Consider the following 20,222-nt stretch of genomic DNA (forward strand, 5'->3'; position numbering starts at 1 on the left):
GTGTCAAACAAAACATGACACTACAACTCAGGGCGAACCAAGGCCAACATAATAAACAAAATAAGCCATTTCCCACAGAAAGTGCTAGCTAGCCTGATAGAAATAAACAAACCAAAAGACAGTCGCTAACCCTAACTCCCTAATGTGAAAACAGTCCAAAGAAAATGGCAGTTCACCCCTACAGATTTAATACTATTTACAAAATATACAATTTATAAACAAAACCACGGCACAAAACCTAACAATTCAAAAATGCTAAATAAGGTTTGGAAACCAAGAACAGCAAACAGGTGCTGATGCCAGAAAGAGCCTCGCTAGCTGTTGGGAACCGTACTTTTAAAACTCCAGGAAGTGTAGGATGGACCAATCAGCTTCCTGTACTGCCCCCCAATCCGGCCAATCAGGCAGGGCACCTATAAGAACAAGAAAATAAAAACAACACATATGGCCAGGACCGTAACATGGTCTACTAGTAATGAAGCACGATGGTTGACAAACCAATAAAGTAGCAAAACAGCAATGAAAGAACAAAATTTGATGAAAATATAGAACAATTTCTATGAATAAATAGGCAGTAACACCAGCTTGTGCTGCCCGTAAACCCAAGCAAAAAAGCTTACAGCACCTGGTATTCCCAGGCGGTCTTCCTACCAAGTACTAACCAGGCCCGGCCCCATTTGGCTGCCGAGATCGGACGAGATCGGGCGCTTAGAGAGCGGTGTGGCCGTAAGCTGCATTTGACATCATCAACAGCTCTTAAAAACGCTGGAGAAGCAGAATGCATGACACTTGCTAAGAAGAAGATAAATGTGGCAAAGTACAAAGTACTATAACTGTACTGGTCTGTTACGCCCCTGTCTAGGGGGTCAGGGTGCAACATACAAAGACAAATTAGCATGTTCCCTCTCCGATCCCCAAACCAAAATCCAGGTTCGAGATGTTCCAACAGAATGATATTTATTTTAAACGAAAGAAAGTGTCAAACAAAACATGACACTACAACTCAGGGTGAACCAAGGCCAACATAATAAACAAAATAAGCCATTTCCCACAGAAAGTGCTAGCTAGCCTGATAGAAATAAACAAACCAAAAGACAGTCGCTAACCCTAACTCCCTAATGTGAAAACAGTCCAAAGAAAATGGCAGTTCACCCCTACAGATTTAATACTATTTACAAAATATGCAATTTATAAACAAAACCACGGCACAAAACCTAACAATTCAAAAATGCTAAATAAGGTTTGGAAACCAAGAACAGCAAACAGGTGCTGATGCCAGAAAGAGCCTCGCTAGCTGTTGGGAACCGTACTTTTAAAACTCCAGGAAGTGTAGGATGGACCAATCAGCTTCCTGTACTGCCCCCCAATCCGGCCAATCAGGCAGGGCACCTATAAGAACAAGAAAATAAAAACAACACATATGGCCAGGACCGTAACATGGTCTACTAGTAATGAAGCACGATGGTTGGCAAACCAATAAAGTAGCAAAACAGCAATGAAAGAACAAAATTTGATGAAAATATAGAACAATTTCTATGAATAAATAGGCAGTAACACCAGCTTGTGCTGCCCGTAAACCCAAGCAAAGAAGCTTACAGCACGTGGTATTCCCAGGCGGTCTTCCTACCAAGTACTAACCAGGCCCGGCTCTATTTGGCTGCCGAGATCGGACGAGATCAGGCGCTTAGAGAGCGGTGTGGCCGTAAGCTGCATTTGACATCATCAACAGCTCTTAAAAACGCTGGAGAAGCAGAATGCATGACACTTGCTAAGAAGAAGATAAATGTGGCAAAGTACAAAGTAGTATAACTGTACTGGTCTGTTACGCCCTTGTCTAGGAGGTCAGGGTGCAACATACAAAGATAAATTAGCATGTTCCCTCTCCGATCCCCAAACCAAAATCCAGGATCGAGATGTTCCAACAGAATGATATTTATTTTAAACGAAAGAAAGTGTCAAACAAAACATGACACTACAACTCAGGGCGAACCAAGGCCAACATAATAAACAAAATAAGCCATTTCCCACAGAAAGTGCTAGCTAGCCTGATAGAAATAAACAAACCAAAAGACAGTCGCTAACCCTAACTCCCTAATGTGAAAACAAGAGAAAACAATCAAAAGAAAATGGCAGTCCACCCCTACAGATTTAATACTATTTACAAAATATACAATTTATAAACAAAACCACGGCACAAAACCTAACAATTCAAAAATGCTAAATAAGGTTTGGAAACCAAGAACAGCAAACAGGTGCTGCTGCCAGAAAGAGCCTCGCTAGCTGTTGGGAACCGTACTTTTAAAACTCCAGGAAGTGTAGGATGGACCAATCAGCTTCCTGTACTTCCCCCAAATCCGGCCAATCAGGCAGGGCACCTATAAAAACAACAAAATAAAAACAACACATATGGCCAGGACCGTAACATGGTCTACTAGTAATGAAGCACGATGGTTGACAAACCAATAAAGTAGCAAAACAGCAATGAAAGAACAAAATTTGATGAAAATATAGAACAATTTCTATGAATAAATAGGCAGTAACACCAGCTTGTGCTGCCCGTAAACCCAAGCAAAAAAGCTTACAGCACCTGGTATTCCCAGGCGGTCTTCCTACCAAGTACTAACAAGGCCAGGCCCTATTTGGCTGCCGAGATCGGACGGGATCGGGCGCTTAGAGAGCAGTGTGGCCGTAAGCTGCATTTGACATCATCAACAGCGCTTAAAAACGCTGGAGAAGCAGAATGCATGACACTTGCTAAGAAGAAGATAAATGTGGCAAAGTACAAAGTACTATAACTGTACTGGTCTTTTACGCCCCTGTCTAGGGGGTCAGGGTGCAACATACAAAGATAAATTAGCATGTTCCCTCTCCGATCCCCAAACCAAAATCCAGGATCGAGATGTTCCAACAGAATGATATTTGTTTTAAACGAAAGAAAGTGTCAAACAAAACATGACACTACAACTCAGGGCGAACCAAGGCCAACATAATAAACAAAATAAGCCATTTCCCACAGAAAGTGCTAGCTAGCCTGATAGAAATAAACAAACCAAAAGACAGTCGCTAACCCTAACTCCCTAATGTGAAAACAAGAGAAAACAATCAAAAGAAAATGGCAGTCCACCCCTACAGATTTAATACTATTTACAAAATATACAATTTATAAACAAAACCACGGCACAAAACCTAACAATTCAAAAATGCTAAATAAGGTTTGGAAACCAAGAACAGCAAACAGGTGCTGCTGCCAGAAAGAGCCTCGCTAGCTGTTGGGAACCGTACTTTTAAAACTCCAGGAAGTGTAGGATGGACCAATCAGCTTCCTGTACTGCCCCCCCAATCCGGCCAATCAGGCAGGGCACCTATAAGAACAAGAAAATAAAAACAACACATATGGCCAGGACCGTAACATGGTCTACTAGTAATGAAGTACGATGGTTGGTAAACCAATGAAGAAGTAAAACAGCAATGAAAGAACAAAATTTGATGAAAATATAGAACAATTTCTATGAATAAATAGGCAGTAACACCAGCTTGTGCTGCCCGTAAACCCAAGCAAAAAAGCTTACAGCACCTGGTATTCCCAGGCGGTCTTCCTACCAAGTACTAACCAGGCCCGGCTCTATTTGGCTGCCGAGATCGGACGGGATCGGGCGCTTAGAGAGCGGTGTGGCCATAAGCTGCATTTGACATCATCAACAGCTCTTAAAAACGCTAGAGAAGCAGAATGCATGACACTTGCTAAGAAGAAGATAAATGTGGCAAAGTACAAAGTACTATAACTGTACTGGTCTGTTACGCCCCTGTCTAGGGGGTCAGGGTGCAACATACAAAGATAAATTAGCATGTTCCCTCTCCGATCCCCAAACCAAAATCCAGGGTCGAGATGTTCCAACAGAATGATATTTATTTTAAACGAAAGAAAGTGTCAAACAAAACATGACACTACAACTCAGAGAAACCAAGGCCAACATAATAAACAAAATAAGCCATTTCCCACAGAAAGTGCTAGCTAGCCTGATAGAAATAAACAAACCAAAAGACAGTCGCTAACCCTAACTCCCTAATGTGAAAACAGTCCAAAGAAAATGGCAGTTCACCCCTACAGATTTAATACTATTTACAAAATATACAATTTATAAACAAAACCACGGCACAAAACCTAACAATTCAAAAATGCTAAATAAGGTTTGGAAACCAAGAACAGCAAACAGGTGCTGCTGCCAGAAAGAGCCTCGCTAGCTGTTGGGAACCGTACTTTTAAAACTCCAGGAAGTTTAGGATGGACCAATCAGCTTCCTGTACTTCCCCCAAATCCGGCCAATCAGGCAGGGCACCTATAAGAACAACAAAATAAAAACAACACATATGGCCAGGACCGTAACATGGTCTACTAGTAATGAAGCACGATGGTTGACAAACCAATAAAGTAGCAAAACAGCAATGAGAGAACAAAATTTGATGAAAATATAGAACAATTTCTATGAATAAATAGGCAGTAACACCAGCTTGTGCTGCCCGTAAACCCAAGCAAAAAAGCTTACAGCACCTGGTATTCCCAGGCGGCCTTCCTACCAAGTACTAACCAGGCCCGGCTCTATTTGGCTGCCGAGATCGGACGAGATCGGGCGCTTAGAGAGCGGTGTGGCCGTAAGCTGCATTTGACATCATCAACAGCTCTTAAAAACGCTAGAGAAGCAGAATGCATGACACTTGCTAAGAAGAAGATAAATGTGGCAAAGTACAAAGTACTATAACTGTACTGGTCTGTTACGCCCCTGTCTAGGGGGTCAGGGTGCAACATACAAAGATAAATTAGCATGTTCCCTCTCCGATCCCCAAACCAAAATCCAGGGTCGAGATGTTACAACAGAATGATATTTATTTTAAACGAAAGAAAGTGTCAAACAAAACATGACACTACAACTCAGGGCGAACCAAGGCCAACATAATAAACAAAATAAGCCATTTCCCACAGAAAGTGCTAGCTAGCCTGATAGAAATAAACAAACCAAAAGACAGTCGCTAACCCTAACTCCCTAATGTGAAAACAAGAGAAAACAATCAAAAGAAAATGGCAGTCCACCCCTACAGATTTAATACTATTTACAAAATATACAATTTATAAAAGAAACCACGGCACAAAACCTAACAATTCAAAAATGCTAAATAAGGTTTGGAAACCAAGAACAGCAAACAGGTGCTACTGCCAGAAAGAGCCTCGCTAGCTGTTGGGAACCGTACTTTTAAAACTCCAGGAAGTGTAGGATGGACCAATCAGCTTCCTGTACTTCCCCCAAATCCCGCCAATCAGGCAGGGCACCTATAAGAACAACAAAATAAAAACAACACATATGGCCAGGACCGTAACATGGTCTACTAGTAATGAAGCACGATGGTTGACAAACCAATAAAGTAGCAAAACAGCAATGAGAGAACAAAATTTGATGAAAATATAGAACAATTTCTATGAATAAATAGGCAGTAACACCAGCTTGTGCTGCCCGTAAACCCAAGCAAAAAAGCTTACAGCACCTGGTATTCCCAGGCGGTCTTCCTACCAAGTACTAACCAGGCCCGGCTCCATTTGGCTGCCGAGATCGGACGAGATCGGGCGCTTAGAGAGCGGTGTGGCCGTAAGCTGCATTTGACATCATCAACAGCTCTTAAAAACGCTAGAGAAGCAGAATGCATGACACTTGCTAAGAAGAAGATAAATGTGGCAAAGTACAAAGTACTATAACTGTACTGGTCTGTTACGCCCCTGTCTAGGGGGTCAGGGTGCAACATACAAAGATAAATTAGCATGTTCCCTCTCCGATCCCCAAACCAAAATCCAGGGTCGAGATGTTCCAACAGAATGATATTTATTTTAAACGAAAGAAAGTGTCAAACAAAACATGACACTACAACTCAGGGCGAACCAAGGCCAACATAATAAACAAAATAAGCCATTTCCCACAGAAAGTGCTAGCTAGCCTGATAGAAATAAACAAACCAAAAGACAGTCGCTAACCCTAACTCCCTAATGTGAAAACAGTCCAAAGAAAATGGCAGTTCACCCCTACAGATTTAATACTATTTACAAAATATACAATTTATAAACAAAACCACGGCACAAAACCTAACAATTCAAAAATGCTAAATAAGGTTTGGAAACCAAGAACAGCAAACAGGTGCTGATGCCAGAAAGAGCCTCGCTAGCTGTTGGGAACCGTACTTTTAAAACTCCAGGAAGTGTAGGATGGACCAATCAGCTTCCTGTACTGCCCCCCAATCCGGCCAATCAGGCAGGGCACCTATAAGAACAAGAAAATAAAAACAACACATATGGCCAGGACCGTAACATGGTCTACTAGTAATGAAGCACGATGGTTGGCAAACCAATAAAGTAGCAAAACAGCAATGAAAGAACAAACTTTGATGAAAATATAGAACAATTTCTATGAATAAATAGGCAGTAACACCAGCTTGTGCTGCCCGTAAACCCAAGCAAAAAAGCTTACAGCACCTGGTATTCCCAGGCGGTCTTCCTACCAAGTACTAACCAGGCCCGGCTCTATTTGGCTGCCGAGATCGGACGGGATCGGGCGCTTAGAGAGCGGTGTGGCCGTAAGCTGCATTTGACATCATCAACAGCTCTTAAAAACGCTAGAGAAGAAGAATGCATGACACTTGCTAAGAAGAAGATAAATGTGGCAAAGTACAAAGTACTATAACTGTACTGGTCTGTTACGCCCCTGTCTAGGGGGTCAGGGTGAAACATACAAAGATAAATTAGCATGTTCCCTCTCCGATCCCCAAACCAAAATCCAGGATCGAGATGTTCCAACAGAATGATATTTATTTTAAACGAAAGAAAGTGTCAAACAAAACATGACACTACAACTCAGGGCGAACCAAGGCCAACATAATAAACAAAATAAGCCATTTCCCACAGAAAGTGCTAGCTAGCCTGATAGAAATAAACAAACCAAAAGACAGTCGCTAACCCTAACTCCCTAATGTGAAAACAGTCCAAAGAAAATGGCAGTTCACCCCTACAGATTTAATACTATTTACAAAATATACAATTTATAAACAAAACCACGGCACAAAACCTAACAATTCAAAAATGCTAAATAAGGTTTGGAAACCAAGAACAGCAAACAGGTGCTGATGCCAGAAAGAGCCTCGCTAGCTGTTGGGAACCGTACTTTTAAAACTCCAGGAAGTGTAAGATGGACCAATCAGCTTCCTGTACTGCCCCCCAATCCGGCCAATCAGGCAGGGCACCTATAAGAACAAGAAAATCAAAACAACACATATGGCCAGGACCGTAACATGGTCTACTAGTAATGAAGCACGATGGTTGGCAAACCAATAAAGTAGCAAAACAGCAATGAAAGAACAAAATTTGATGAAAATATAGAACAATTTCTATGAATAAATAGGCAGTAACACCAGCTTGTGCTGCCCGTAAACCCAAGCAAAAAAGCTTACAGCACCTGGTATTCCCAGGCGGTCTTCCTACCAAGTACTAACCAGGCCCGGCTCTATTTGGCTGCCGAGATCGGACGGGATCGGGCGCTTAGAGAGCGGTGTGGCCGTAAGCTGCATTTGACATCATCAACAGCTCTTAAAAACGCTAGAGAAGCAGAATGCATGACACTTGCTAAGAAGAAGATAAATGTGGCAAAGTACAAAGTACTATAACTGTACTGGTCTGTTACGCCCCTGTCTAGGGGGTCAGGGTGAAACATACAAAGATAAATTAGCATGTTCCCTCTCCGATCCCCAAACCAAAATCCAGGATCGAGATGTTCCAACAGACTGATATTTATTTTAAACGAAAGAAAGTGTCAAACAAAACATGACACTACAACTCAGGGCGAACCAAGGCCAACATAATAAACAAAATAAGCCATTTCCCACAGAAAGTGCTAGCTAGCCTGATAGAAATAAACAAACCAAAAGACAGTCGCTAACCCTAACTCCCTAATGTGAAAACAGTCCAAAGAAAATGGCAGTTCACCCCTACAGATTTAATACTATTTACAAAATATACAATTTATAAACAAAACCACGGCACAAAACCTAACAATTCAAAAATGCTAAATAAGGTTTGGAAACCAAGAACAGCAAACAGGTGCTGATGCCAGAAAGAGCCTCGCTAGCTGTTGGGAACCGTACTTTTAAAACTCCAGGAAGTGTAAGATGGACCAATCAGCTTCCTGTACTGCCCCCCAATCCGGCCAATCAGGCAGGGCACCTATAAGAACAAGAAAATCAAAACAACACATATGGCCAGGACCGTAACATGGTCTACTAGTAATGAAGCACGATGGTTGGCAAACCAATAAAGTAGCAAAACAGCAATGAAAGAACAAAATTTGATGAAAATATAGAACAATTTCTATGAATAAATAGGCAGTAACACCAGCTTGTGCTGCCCGTAAACCCAAGCAAAAAAGCTTACAGCACCTGGTATTCCCAGGCGGTCTTCCTACCAAGTACTAACCAGGCCCGGCTCTATTTGGCTGCCGAGATCGGACGGGATCGGGCGCTTAGAGAGCGGTGTGGCCGTAAGCTGCATTTGACATCATCAACAGCTCTTAAAAACGCTAGAGAAGCAGAATGCATGACACTTGCTAAGAAGAAGATAAATGTGGCAAAGTACAAAGTACTATAACTGTACTGGTCTGTTACGCCCCTGTCTAGGGGGTCAGGGTGAAACATACAAAGATAAATTAGCATGTTCCCTCTCCGATCCCCAAACCAAAATCCAGGATCGAGATGTTCCAACAGACTGATATTTATTTTAAACGAAAGAAAGTGTCAAACAAAACATGACACTACAACTCAGGGCGAACCAAGGCCAACATAATAAACAAAATAAGCCATTTCCCACAGAAAGTGCTAGCTAGCCTGATAGAAATAAACAAACCAAAAGACAGTCGCTAACCCTAACTCCCTAATGTGAAAACAGTCCAAAGAAAATGGCAGTTCACCCCTACAGATTTAATACTATTTACAAAATATACAATTTATAAACAAAACCACGGCACAAAACCTAACAATTCAAAAATGCTAAATAAGGTTTGGAAACCAAGAACAGCAAACAGGTGCTGATGCCAGAAAGAGCCTCGCTAGCTGTTGGGAACCGTACTTTTAAAACTCCAGGAAGTGTAGGATGGACCAATCAGCTTCCTGTACTGCCCCCCAATCCGGCCAATCAGGCAGGGCACCTATAAGAACAAGAAAATAAAAACAACACATATGGCCAGGACCGTAACATGGTCTACTAGTAATGAAGCACGATGGTTGACAAACCAATAAAGTAGCAAAACAGCAATGAAAGAACAAAATTTGATGAAAATATAGAACAATTTCTATGAATAAATAGGCAGTAACACCAGCTTGTGCTGCCCGTAAACCCAAGCAAAAAAGCTTACAGCACCTGGTATTCCCAGGCGGTCTTCCTACCAAGTACTAACCAGGCCCGGCCCCATTTGGCTGCCGAGATCGGACGAGATCGGGCGCTTAGAGAGCGGTGTGGCCGTAAGCTGCATTTGACATCATCAACAGCTCTTAAAAACGCTGGAGAAGCAGAATGCATGACACTTGCTAAGAAGAAGATAAATGTGGCAAAGTACAAAGTACTATAACTGTACTGGTCTGTTACGCCCCTGTCTAGGGGGTCAGGGTGCAACATACAAAGACAAATTAGCATGTTCCCTCTCCGATCCCCAAACCAAAATCCAGGTTCGAGATGTTCCAACAGAATGATATTTATTTTAAACGAAAGAAAGTGTCAAACAAAACATGACACTACAACTCAGGGTGAACCAAGGCCAACATAATAAACAAAATAAGCCATTTCCCACAGAAAGTGCTAGCTAGCCTGATAGAAATAAACAAACCAAAAGACAGTCGCTAACCCTAACTCCCTAATGTGAAAACAGTCCAAAGAAAATGGCAGTTCACCCCTACAGATTTAATACTATTTACAAAATATACAATTTATAAACAAAACCACGGCACAAAACCTAACAATTCAAAAATGCTAAATAAGGTTTGGAAACCAAGAACAGCAAACAGGTGCTGATGCCAGAAAGAGCCTCGCTAGCTGTTGGGAACCGTACTTTTAAAACTCCAGGAAGTGTAGGATGGACCAATCAGCTTCCTGTACTGCCCCCCAATCCGGCCAATCAGGCAGGGCACCTATAAGAACAAGAAAATAAAAACAACACATATGGCCAGGACCGTAACATGGTCTACTAGTAATGAAGCACGATGGTTGGCAAACCAATAAAGTAGCAAAACAGCAATGAAAGAACAAAATTTGATGAAAATATAGAACAATTTCTATGAATAAATAGGCAGTAACACCAGCTTGTGCTGCCCGTAAACCCAAGCAAAGAAGCTTACAGCACGTGGTATTCCCAGGCGGTCTTCCTACCAAGTACTAACCAGGCCCGGCTCTATTTGGCTGCCGAGATCGGACGAGATCAGGCGCTTAGAGAGCGGTGTGGCCGTAAGCTGCATTTGACATCATCAACAGCTCTTAAAAACGCTGGAGAAGCAGAATGCATGACACTTGCTAAGAAGAAGATAAATGTGGCAAAGTACAAAGTAGTATAACTGTACTGGTCTGTTACGCCCTTGTCTAGGGGGTCAGGGTGCAACATACAAAGATAAATTAGCATGTTCCCTCTCCGATCCCCAAACCAAAATCCAGGATCGAGATGTTCCAACAGAATGATATTTATTTTAAACGAAAGAAAGTGTCAAACAAAACATGACACTACAACTCAGGGCGAACCAAGGCCAACATAATAAACAAAATAAGCCATTTCCCACAGAAAGTGCTAGCTAGCCTGATAGAAATAAACAAACCAAAAGACAGTCGCTAACCCTAACTCCCTAATGTGAAAACAAGAGAAAACAATCAAAAGAAAATGGCAGTCCACCCCTACAGATTTAATACTATTTACAAAATATACAATTTATAAACAAAACCACGGCACAAAACCTAACAATTCAAAAATGCTAAATAAGGTTTGGAAACCAAGAACAGCAAACAGGTGCTGCTGCCAGAAAGAGCCTCGCTAGCTGTTGGGAACCGTACTTTTAAAACTCCAGGAAGTGTAGGATGGACCAATCAGCTTCCTGTACTTCCCCCAAATCCGGCCAATCAGGCAGGGCACCTATAAAAACAACAAAATAAAAACAACACATATGGCCAGGACCGTAACATGGTCTACTAGTAATGAAGCACGATGGTTGACAAACCAATAAAGTAGCAAAACAGCAATGAAAGAACAAAATTTGATGAAAATATAGAACAATTTCTATGAATAAATAGGCAGTAACACCAGCTTGTGCTGCCCGTAAACCCAAGCAAAAAAGCTTACAGCACCTGGTATTCCCAGGCGGTCTTCCTACCAAGTACTAACAAGGCCCGGCCCTATTTGGCTGCCGAGATCGGACGGGATCGGGCGCTTAGAGAGCAGTGTGGCCGTAAGCTGCATTTGACATCATCAACAGCGCTTAAAAACGCTGGAGAAGCAGAATGCATGACACTTGCTAAGAAGAAGATAAATGTGGCAAAGTACAAAGTACTATAACTGTACTGGTCTTTTACGCCCCTGTCTAGGGGGTCAGGGTGCAACATACAAAGATAAATTAGCATGTTCCCTCTCCGATCCCCAAACCAAAATCCAGGATCGAGATGTTCCAACAGAATGATATTTGTTTTAAACGAAAGAAAGTGTCAAACAAAACATGACACTACAACTCAGGGCGAACCAAGGCCAACATAATAAACAAAATAAGCCATTTCCCACAGAAAGTGCTAGCTAGCCTGATAGAAATAAACAAACCAAAAGACAGTCGCTAACCCTAACTCCCTAATGTGAAAACAGTCCAAAGAAAATGGCAGTTCACCCCTACAGATTTAATACTATTTACAAAATATACAATTTATAAACAAAACCACGGCACAAAACCTAACAATTCAAAAATGCTAAATAAGGTTTGGAAACCAAGAACAGCAAACAGGTGCTGATGCCAGAAAGAGCCTCGCTAGCTGTTGGGAACCGTACTTTTAAAACTCCAGGAAGTGTAAGATGGACCAATCAGCTTCCTGTACTGCCCCCCAATCCGGCCAATCAGGCAGGGCACCTATAAGAACAAGAAAATCAAAACAACACATATGGCCAGGACCGTAACATGGTCTACTAGTAATGAAGCACGATGGTTGGTAAACCAATAAAGTAGCAAAACAGCAATGAAAGAACAAAATTTGATGAAAATATAGAACAATTTCTATGAATAAATAGGCAGTAACACCAGCTTGTGCTGCCCGTAAACCCAAGCAAAAAAGCTTACAGCACCTGGTATTCCCAGGCGGTCTTCCTACCAAGTACTAACCAGGCCCGGCTCTATTTGGCTGCCGAGATCGGACGGGATCGGGCGCTTAGAGAGCGGTGTGGCCGTAAGCTGCATTTGACATCATCAACAGCTCTTAAAAACGCTAGAGAAGCAGAATGCATGACACTTGCTAAGAAGAAGATAAATGTGGCAAAGTACAAAGTACTATAACTGTACTGGTCTGTTACGCCCCTGTCTAGGGGGTCAGGGTGAAACATACAAAGATAAATTAGCATGTTCCCTCTCCGATCCCCAAACCAAAATCCAGGATCGAGATGTTCCAACAGACTGATATTTATTTTAAACGAAAGAAAGTGTCAAACAAAACATGACACTACAACTCAGGGCGAACCAAGGCCAACATAATAAACAAAATAAGCCATTTCCCACAGAAAGTGCTAGCTAGCCTGATAGAAATAAACAAACCAAAAGACAGTCGCTAACCCTAACTCCCTAATGTGAAAACAGTCCAAAGAAAATGGCAGTTCACCCCTACAGATTTAATACTATTTACAAAATATACAATTTATAAACAAAACCACGGCACAAAACCTAACAATTCAAAAATGCTAAATAAGGTTTGGAAACCAAGAACAGCAAACAGGTGCTGATGCCAGAAAGAGCCTCGCTAGCTGTTGGGAACCGTACTTTTAAAACTCCAGGAAGTGTAAGATGGACCAATCAGCTTCCTGTACTGCCCCCCAATCCGGCCAATCAGGCAGGGCACCTATAAGAACAAGAAAATCAAAACAACACATATGGCCAGGACCGTAACATGGTCTACTAGTAATGAAGCACGATGGTTGGCAAACCAATAAAGTAGCAAAACAGCAATGAAAGAACAAAATTTGATGAAAATATAGAACAATTTCTATGAATAAATAGGCAGTAACACCAGCTTGTGCTGCCCGTAAACCCAAGCAAAAAAGCTTACAGCACCTGGTATTCCCAGGCGGTCTTCCTACCAAGTACTAACCAGGCCCGGCTCTATTTGGCTGCCGAGATCGGACGGGATCGGGCGCTTAGAGAGCGGTGTGGCCGTAAGCTGCATTTGACATCATCAACAGCTCTTAAAAACGCTAGAGAAGCAGAATGCATGACACTTGCTAAGAAGAAGATAAATGTGGCAAAGTACAAAGTACTATAACTGTACTGGTCTGTTACGCCCCTGTCTAGGGGGTCAGGGTGAAACATACAAAGATAAATTAGCATGTTCCCTCTCCGATCCCCAAACCAAAATCCAGGATCGAGATGTTCCAACAGACTGATATTTATTTTAAACGAAAGAAAGTGTCAAACAAAACATGACACTACAACTCAGGGCGAACCAAGGCCAACATAATAAACAAAATAAGCCATTTCCCACAGAAAGTGCTAGCTAGCCTGATAGAAATAAACAAACCAAAAGACAGTCGCTAACCCTAACTCCCTAATGTGAAAACAGTCCAAAGAAAATGGCAGTTCACCCCTACAGATTTAATACTATTTACAAAATATACAATTTATAAACAAAACCACGGCACAAAACCTAACAATTCAAAAATGCTAAATAAGGTTTGGAAACCAAGAACAGCAAACAGGTGCTGATGCCAGAAAGAGCCTCGCTAGCTGTTGGGAACCGTACTTTTAAAACTCCAGGAAGTGTAGGATGGACCAATCAGCTTCCTGTACTGCCCCCCAATCCGGCCAATCAGGCAGGGCACCTATAAGAACAAGAAAATAAAAACAACACATATGGCCAGGACCGTAACATGGTCTACTAGTAATGAAGCACGATGGTTGACAAACCAATAAAGTAGCAAAACAGCAATGAAAGAACAAAATTTGATGAAAATATAGAACAATTTCTATGAATAAATAGGCAGTAACACCAGCTTGTGCTGCCCGTAAACCCAAGCAAAAAAGCTTACAGCACCTGGTATTCCCAGGCGGTCTTCCTACCAAGTACTAACCAGGCCCGGCCCCATTTGGCTGCCGAGATCGGACGAGATCGGGCGCTTAGAGAGCGGTGTGGCCGTAAGCTGCATTTGACATCATCAACAGCTCTTAAAAACGCTGGAGAAGCAGAATGCATGACACTTGCTAAGAAGAAGATAAATGTGGCAAAGTACAAAGTACTATAACTGTACTGGTCTGTTACGCCCCTGTCTAGGGGGTCAGGGTGCAACATACAAAGACAAATTAGCATGTTCCCTCTCCGATCCCCAAACCAAAATCCAGGTTCGAGATGTTCCAACAGAATGATATTTATTTTAAACGAAAGAAAGTGAAAATCCAGGATCGAGATGTTCCAACAGACTGATATTTATTTTAAACGAAAGAAAGTGTCAAACAAAACATGACACTACAACTCAGGGCGAACCAAGGCCAACATAATAAACAAAATAAGCCATTTCCCACAGAAAGTGCTAGCTAGCCTGATAGAAATAAACAAACCAAAAGACAGTCGCTAACCCTAACTCCCTAATGTGAAAACAGTCCAAAGAAAATGGCAGTTCACCCCTACAGATTTAATACTATTTACAAAATATACAATTTATAAACAAAACCACGGCACAAAACCTAACAATTCAAAAATGCTAAATAAGGTTTGGAAACCAAGAACAGCAAACAGGTGCTGATGCCAGAAAGAGCCTCGCTAGCTGTTGGGAACCGTACTTTTAAAACTCCAGGAAGTGTAGGATGGACCAATCAGCTTCCTGTACTGCCCCCCAATCCGGCCAATCAGGCAGGGCACCTATAAGAACAAGAAAATAAAAACAACACATATGGCCAGGACCGTAACATGGTCTACTAGTAATGAAGCACGATGGTTGACAAACCAATAAAGTAGCAAAACAGCAATGAAAGAACAAAATTTGATGAAAATATAGAACAATTTCTATGAATAAATAGGCAGTAACACCAGCTTGTGCTGCCCGTAAACCCAAGCAAAAAAGCTTACAGCACCTGGTATTCCCAGGCGGTCTTCCTACCAAGTACTAACCAGGCCCGGCCCCATTTGGCTGCCGAGATCGGACGAGATCGGGCGCTTAGAGAGCGGTGTGGCCGTAAGCTGCATTTGACATCATCAACAGCTCTTAAAAACGCTGGAGAAGCAGAATGCATGACACTTGCTAAGAAGAAGATAAATGTGGCAAAGTACAAAGTACTATAACTGTACTGGTCTGTTACGCCCCTGTCTAGGGGGTCAGGGTGCAACATACAAAGACAAATTAGCATGTTCCCTCTCCGATCCCCAAACCAAAATCCAGGTTCGAGATGTTCCAACAGAATGATATTTATTTTAAACGAAAGAAAGTGTCAAACAAAACATGACACTACAACTCAGGGTGAACCAAGGCCAACATAATAAACAAAATAAGCCATTTCCCACAGAAAGTGCTAGCTAGCCTGATAGAAATAAACAAACCAAAAGACAGTCGCTAACCCTAACTCCCTAATGTGAAAACAGTCCAAAGAAAATGGCAGTTCACCCCTACAGATTTAATACTATTTACAAAATATACAATTTATAAACAAAACCACGGCACAAAACCTAACAATTCAAAAATGCTAAATAAGGTTTGGAAACCAAGAACAGCAAACAGGTGCTGATGCCAGAAAGAGCCTCGCTAGCTGTTGGGAACCGTACTTTTAAAACTCCAGGAAGTGTAGGATGGACCAATCAGCTTCCTGTACTTCCCCCCAATCCGGCCAATCAGGCAGGGCACCTATAAGAACAAGAAAATAAAAACAACACATATGGCCAGGACCGTAACATGGTCTACTAGTAATGAAGCACGATGGTTGGCAAACCAATAAAGTAGCAAAACAGCAATGAAAGAACAAAATTTGATGAAAATATAGAACAATTTCTATGAATAAATAGGCAGTAACACCAGCTTGTGCTGCCCGTAAACCCAAGCAAAGAAGCTTACAGCACGTGGTATTCCCAGGCGGTCTTCCTACCAAGTACTAACCAGGCCCGGCTCTATTTGGCTGCCGAGATCGGACGAGATCAGGCGCTTAGAGAGCGGTGTGGCCGTAAGCTGCATTTGACATCATCAACAGCTCTTAAAAACGCTGGAGAAGCAGAATGCATGACACTTGCTAAGAAGAAGATAAATGTGGCAAAGTACAAAGTAGTATAACTGTACTGGTCTGTTACGCCCTTGTCTAGGGGGTCAGGGTGCAACATACAAAGATAAATTAGCATGTTCCCTCTCCGATCCCCAAACCAAAATCCAGGATCGAGATGTTCCAACAGAATGATATTTATTTTAAACGAAAGAAAGTGTCAAACAAAACATGACACTACAACTCAGGGCGAACCAAGGCCAACATAATAAACAAAATAAGCCATTTCCCACAGAAAGTGCTAGCTAGCCTGATAGAAATAAACAAACCAAAAGACAGTCGCTAACCCTAACTCCCTAATGTGAAAACAGTCCAAAGAAAATGGCAGTTCACCCCTACAGATTTAATACTATTTACAAAATATACAATTTATAAACAAAACCACGGCACAAAACCTAACAATTCAAAAATGCTAAATAAGGTTTGGAAACCAAGAACAGCAAACAGGTGCTGATGCCAGAAAGAGCCTCGCTAGCTGTTGGGAACCGTACTTTTAAAACTCCAGGAAGTGTAAGATGGACCAATCAGCTTCCTGTACTGCCCCCCAATCCGGCCAATCAGGCAGGGCACCTATAAGAACAAGAAAATAAAAACAACACATATGGCCAGGACCGTAACATGGTCTACTAGTAATGAAGTACGATGGTTGGCAAACCAATAAAGTAGCAAAACAGCAATGAAAGAACAAAATTTGATGAAAATATAGAACAATTTCTATGAATAAATAGGCAGTAACACCAGCTTGTGCTGCCCGTAAACCCAAGCAAAAAAGCTTACAGCACCTGGTATTCCCAGGCGGTCTTCCTACCAAGTACTAACCAGGCCCGGCTCTATTTGGCTGCCGAGATCGGACGGGATCGGGCGCTTAGAGAGCGGTGTGGCCATAAGCTGCATTTGACATCATCAACAGCTCTTAAAAACGCTAGAGAAGCAGAATGCATGACACTTGCTAAGAAGAAGATAAATGTGGCAAAGTACAAAGTACTATAACTGTACTGGTCTGTTACGCCCCTGTCTAGGGGGTCAGGGTGAAACATACAAAGATAAATTAGCATGTTCCCTCTCCGATCCCCAAACCAAAATCCAGGATCGAGATGTTCCAACAGAATGATATTTATTTTAAACGAAAGAAAGTGTCAAACAAAACATGACACTACAACTCAGGGCGAACCAAGGCCAACATAATAAACAAAATAAGCCATTTCCCACAGAAAGTGCTAGCTAGCCTGATAGAAATAAACAAACCAAAAGACAGTCGCTAACCCTAACTCCCTAATGTGAAAACAAGAGAAAACAATCAAAAGAAAATGGCAGTCCACCCCTACAGATTTAATACTATTTACAAAATATACAATTTATAAACAAAACCACGGCACAAAACCTAACAATTCAAAAATGCTAAATAAGGTTTGGAAACCAAGAACAGCAAACAGGTGCTGCTGCCAGAAAGAGCCTCGCTAGCTGTTGGGAACCGTACTTTTAAAACTCCAGGAAGTGTAGGATGGACCAATCAGCTTCCTGTACTTCCCCCAAATCCGGCCAATCAGGCAGGGCACCTATAAGAACAACAAAATAAAAACAACACATATGGCCAGGACCGTAACATGGTCTACTAGTAATGAAGCACGATGGTTGACAAACCAATAAAGTAGCAAAACAGCAATGAAAGAACAAAATTTGATGAAAATATAGAACAATTTCTATGAATAAATAGGCAGTAACACCAGCTTGTGCTGCCCGTAAACCCAAGCAAAAAAGCTTACAGCACCTGGTATTCCCAGGCGGTCTTCCTACCAAGTACTAACCAGGCCCGGCTCTATTTGGCTGCCGAGATCGGACGAGATCGGGCGCTTAGAGAGCGGTGTGGCCGTAAGCTGCATTTGACATCATCAACAGCTCTTAAAAACGCTAGAGAAGCAGAATGCATGACACTTGCTAAGAAGAAGATAAATGTGGCAAAGTACAAAGTACTATAACTGTACTGGTCTGTTACGCCCCTGTCTAGGGGGTCAGGGTGCAACATACAAAGATAAATTAGCATGTTCCCTCTCCGATCCCCAAACCAAAATCCAGGATCGAGATGTTCCAACAGAATGATATTTATTTTAAACGAAAGAAAGTGTCAAACAAAACATGACACTACAACTCAGGGCGAACCAAGGCCAACATAATAAACAAAATAAGCCATTTCCCACAGAAAGTGCTAGCTAGCCTGATAGAAATAAACAAACCAAAAGACAGTCGCTAACCCTAACTCCCTAATGTGAAAACAAGAGAAAACAATCAAAAGAAAATGGCAGTCCACCCCTACAGATTTAATACTATTTACAAAATATACAATTTATAAACAAAACCACGGCACAAAACCTAACAATTCAAAAATGCTAAATAAGGTTTGGAAACCAAGAACAGCAAACAGGTGCTGATGCCAGAAAGAGCCTCGCTAGCTGTTGGGAACCGTACTTTCAAAACTCCAGGAAGTGTAGGATGGACCAATCAGCTTCCTGTACTGCCCCCCAATCCGGCCAATCAGGCAGGGCACCTATAAGAACAAGAAAATAAAAACAACACATATGGCCAGGACCGTAACATGGTCTACTAGTAATGAAGCACGATGGTTGGCAAACCAATAAAGTAGCAAAACAGCAATGAAAGAACAAAATTTGATGAAAATATAGAACAATTTCTATGAATAAATAGGCAGTAACACCAGCTTGTGCTGCCCGTAAACCCAAGCAAAAAAGCTTACAACACCTGGTATTCCCAGGCGGTCTTCCTACCAAGTACTAACCAGGCCCGGCTCTATTTGGCTGCCGAGATCGGACGAGATCGGGCGCTTAGAGAGCGGTGTGGCCGTAAGCTGCATTTGACATCATCAACAGCTCTTAAAAACGCTAGAGAAGCAGAATGCATGACACTTGCTAAGAAGAAGATAAATGTGGCAAAGTACAAAGTACTATAACTGTACTGGTCTGTTACGCCCCTGTCTTGGGGGTCAGGGTGCAACATACAAAGATAAATTAGCATGTTCCCTCTCCGATCCCCAAACCAAAATCCAGGATCGAGATGTTCCAACAGAATGATATTTATTTTAAACGAAAGAAAGTGTCAAACAAAACATGACACTACAACTCAGGGCGAACCAAGGCCAACATAATAAACAAAATAAGCCATTTCCCACAGAAAGTGCTAGCTAGCCTGATAGAAAGAAACAAACCAAAAGACAGTCGCTAACCCTTACTCCCTAATGGGAAAACAGTCCAAGAAAATGGCAGTTCACCCCTACAGATTTAATACTATTTACAAAATATACAATTTATAAACAAAACCACGGCACAAAACCTAACAATTCAAAAATGCTAAATAAGGTTTGGAAACCAAGAACAGCAAACAGGTGCTGCTGCCAGAAAGAGCCTCGCTAGCTGTTGGGAACCGTACTTTTAAAACTCCAGGAAGTGTAGGATGGACCAATCAGCTTCCTGTGCTGCCCCTCAATCCGGCCAATCAGGCAGGGCACCTATAAGAACAACAAATCAAAAACAACACATATGGCCAGGACCGTAACATGGTCTACTAGTAATGAAGCACGATGGTTGACAAACCAATAAAGTAGCAAAACAGTAATGAAAGAACAAAATTTGATGAAAATATAGAACAATTTCTATGAATAAATAGGCAGTAACACCAGC

The 20,222-nt window shown here is 41.9% G+C and overlaps 5 non-coding genes and 15 pseudogenes across 5 annotated transcripts; all 20 read right to left on the reverse strand.

Annotated features, from left to right (window-relative positions):
* Positions 1-613: 613 nt before the first annotated feature.
* LOC137117257 (5S ribosomal RNA) lies at positions 614-732 on the reverse strand (annotated as a pseudogene).
* Positions 733-1,589: 857 nt separating this feature from the next.
* LOC137117414 (5S ribosomal RNA) lies at positions 1,590-1,708 on the reverse strand (annotated as a pseudogene).
* Positions 1,709-2,575: 867 nt separating this feature from the next.
* Positions 2,576-2,694, reverse strand: LOC137117425 (5S ribosomal RNA; annotated as a pseudogene).
* An 868-nt stretch (positions 2,695-3,562) lies between these two features.
* Positions 3,563-3,681, reverse strand: LOC137117486 (5S ribosomal RNA; annotated as a pseudogene).
* An 856-nt stretch (positions 3,682-4,537) lies between these two features.
* On the reverse strand, positions 4,538-4,656 carry LOC137117264 (5S ribosomal RNA; annotated as a pseudogene).
* Positions 4,657-5,523: 867 nt separating this feature from the next.
* LOC137117229 (5S ribosomal RNA) lies at positions 5,524-5,642 on the reverse strand (annotated as a pseudogene).
* Positions 5,643-6,499: 857 nt separating this feature from the next.
* LOC137117416 (5S ribosomal RNA) lies at positions 6,500-6,618 on the reverse strand. The gene has a single exon (XR_010913596.1). It is a non-coding gene; the product is annotated as a 5S ribosomal RNA (ribosomal RNA).
* An 857-nt stretch (positions 6,619-7,475) lies between these two features.
* LOC137117487 (5S ribosomal RNA) lies at positions 7,476-7,594 on the reverse strand. The gene has a single exon (XR_010913597.1). It is a non-coding gene; the product is annotated as a 5S ribosomal RNA (ribosomal RNA).
* Positions 7,595-8,451: 857 nt separating this feature from the next.
* Positions 8,452-8,570, reverse strand: LOC137117073 (5S ribosomal RNA). The gene has a single exon (XR_010913588.1). It is a non-coding gene; the product is annotated as a 5S ribosomal RNA (ribosomal RNA).
* Positions 8,571-9,427: 857 nt separating this feature from the next.
* LOC137117258 (5S ribosomal RNA) lies at positions 9,428-9,546 on the reverse strand (annotated as a pseudogene).
* An 857-nt stretch (positions 9,547-10,403) lies between these two features.
* LOC137117415 (5S ribosomal RNA) lies at positions 10,404-10,522 on the reverse strand (annotated as a pseudogene).
* Positions 10,523-11,389: 867 nt separating this feature from the next.
* On the reverse strand, positions 11,390-11,508 carry LOC137117394 (5S ribosomal RNA; annotated as a pseudogene).
* Positions 11,509-12,365: 857 nt separating this feature from the next.
* Positions 12,366-12,484, reverse strand: LOC137117084 (5S ribosomal RNA). The gene has a single exon (XR_010913589.1). It is a non-coding gene; the product is annotated as a 5S ribosomal RNA (ribosomal RNA).
* Positions 12,485-13,341: 857 nt separating this feature from the next.
* Positions 13,342-13,460, reverse strand: LOC137117096 (5S ribosomal RNA). The gene has a single exon (XR_010913590.1). It is a non-coding gene; the product is annotated as a 5S ribosomal RNA (ribosomal RNA).
* Positions 13,461-14,317: 857 nt separating this feature from the next.
* LOC137117259 (5S ribosomal RNA) lies at positions 14,318-14,436 on the reverse strand (annotated as a pseudogene).
* Positions 14,437-15,351: 915 nt separating this feature from the next.
* On the reverse strand, positions 15,352-15,470 carry LOC137117261 (5S ribosomal RNA; annotated as a pseudogene).
* Positions 15,471-16,327: 857 nt separating this feature from the next.
* LOC137117417 (5S ribosomal RNA) lies at positions 16,328-16,446 on the reverse strand (annotated as a pseudogene).
* Positions 16,447-17,303: 857 nt separating this feature from the next.
* On the reverse strand, positions 17,304-17,422 carry LOC137117488 (5S ribosomal RNA; annotated as a pseudogene).
* Positions 17,423-18,289: 867 nt separating this feature from the next.
* LOC137117179 (5S ribosomal RNA) lies at positions 18,290-18,408 on the reverse strand (annotated as a pseudogene).
* Positions 18,409-19,275: 867 nt separating this feature from the next.
* Positions 19,276-19,394, reverse strand: LOC137117254 (5S ribosomal RNA; annotated as a pseudogene).
* Between the last annotated feature and the right edge of the window lie 828 nt (positions 19,395-20,222).

This window comes from Channa argus, unplaced genomic scaffold (assembly GCF_033026475.1).
Source record: "Channa argus isolate prfri unplaced genomic scaffold, Channa argus male v1.0 Contig034, whole genome shotgun sequence".
Lineage (NCBI taxonomy): Eukaryota > Metazoa > Chordata > Actinopteri > Anabantiformes > Channidae > Channa > Channa argus.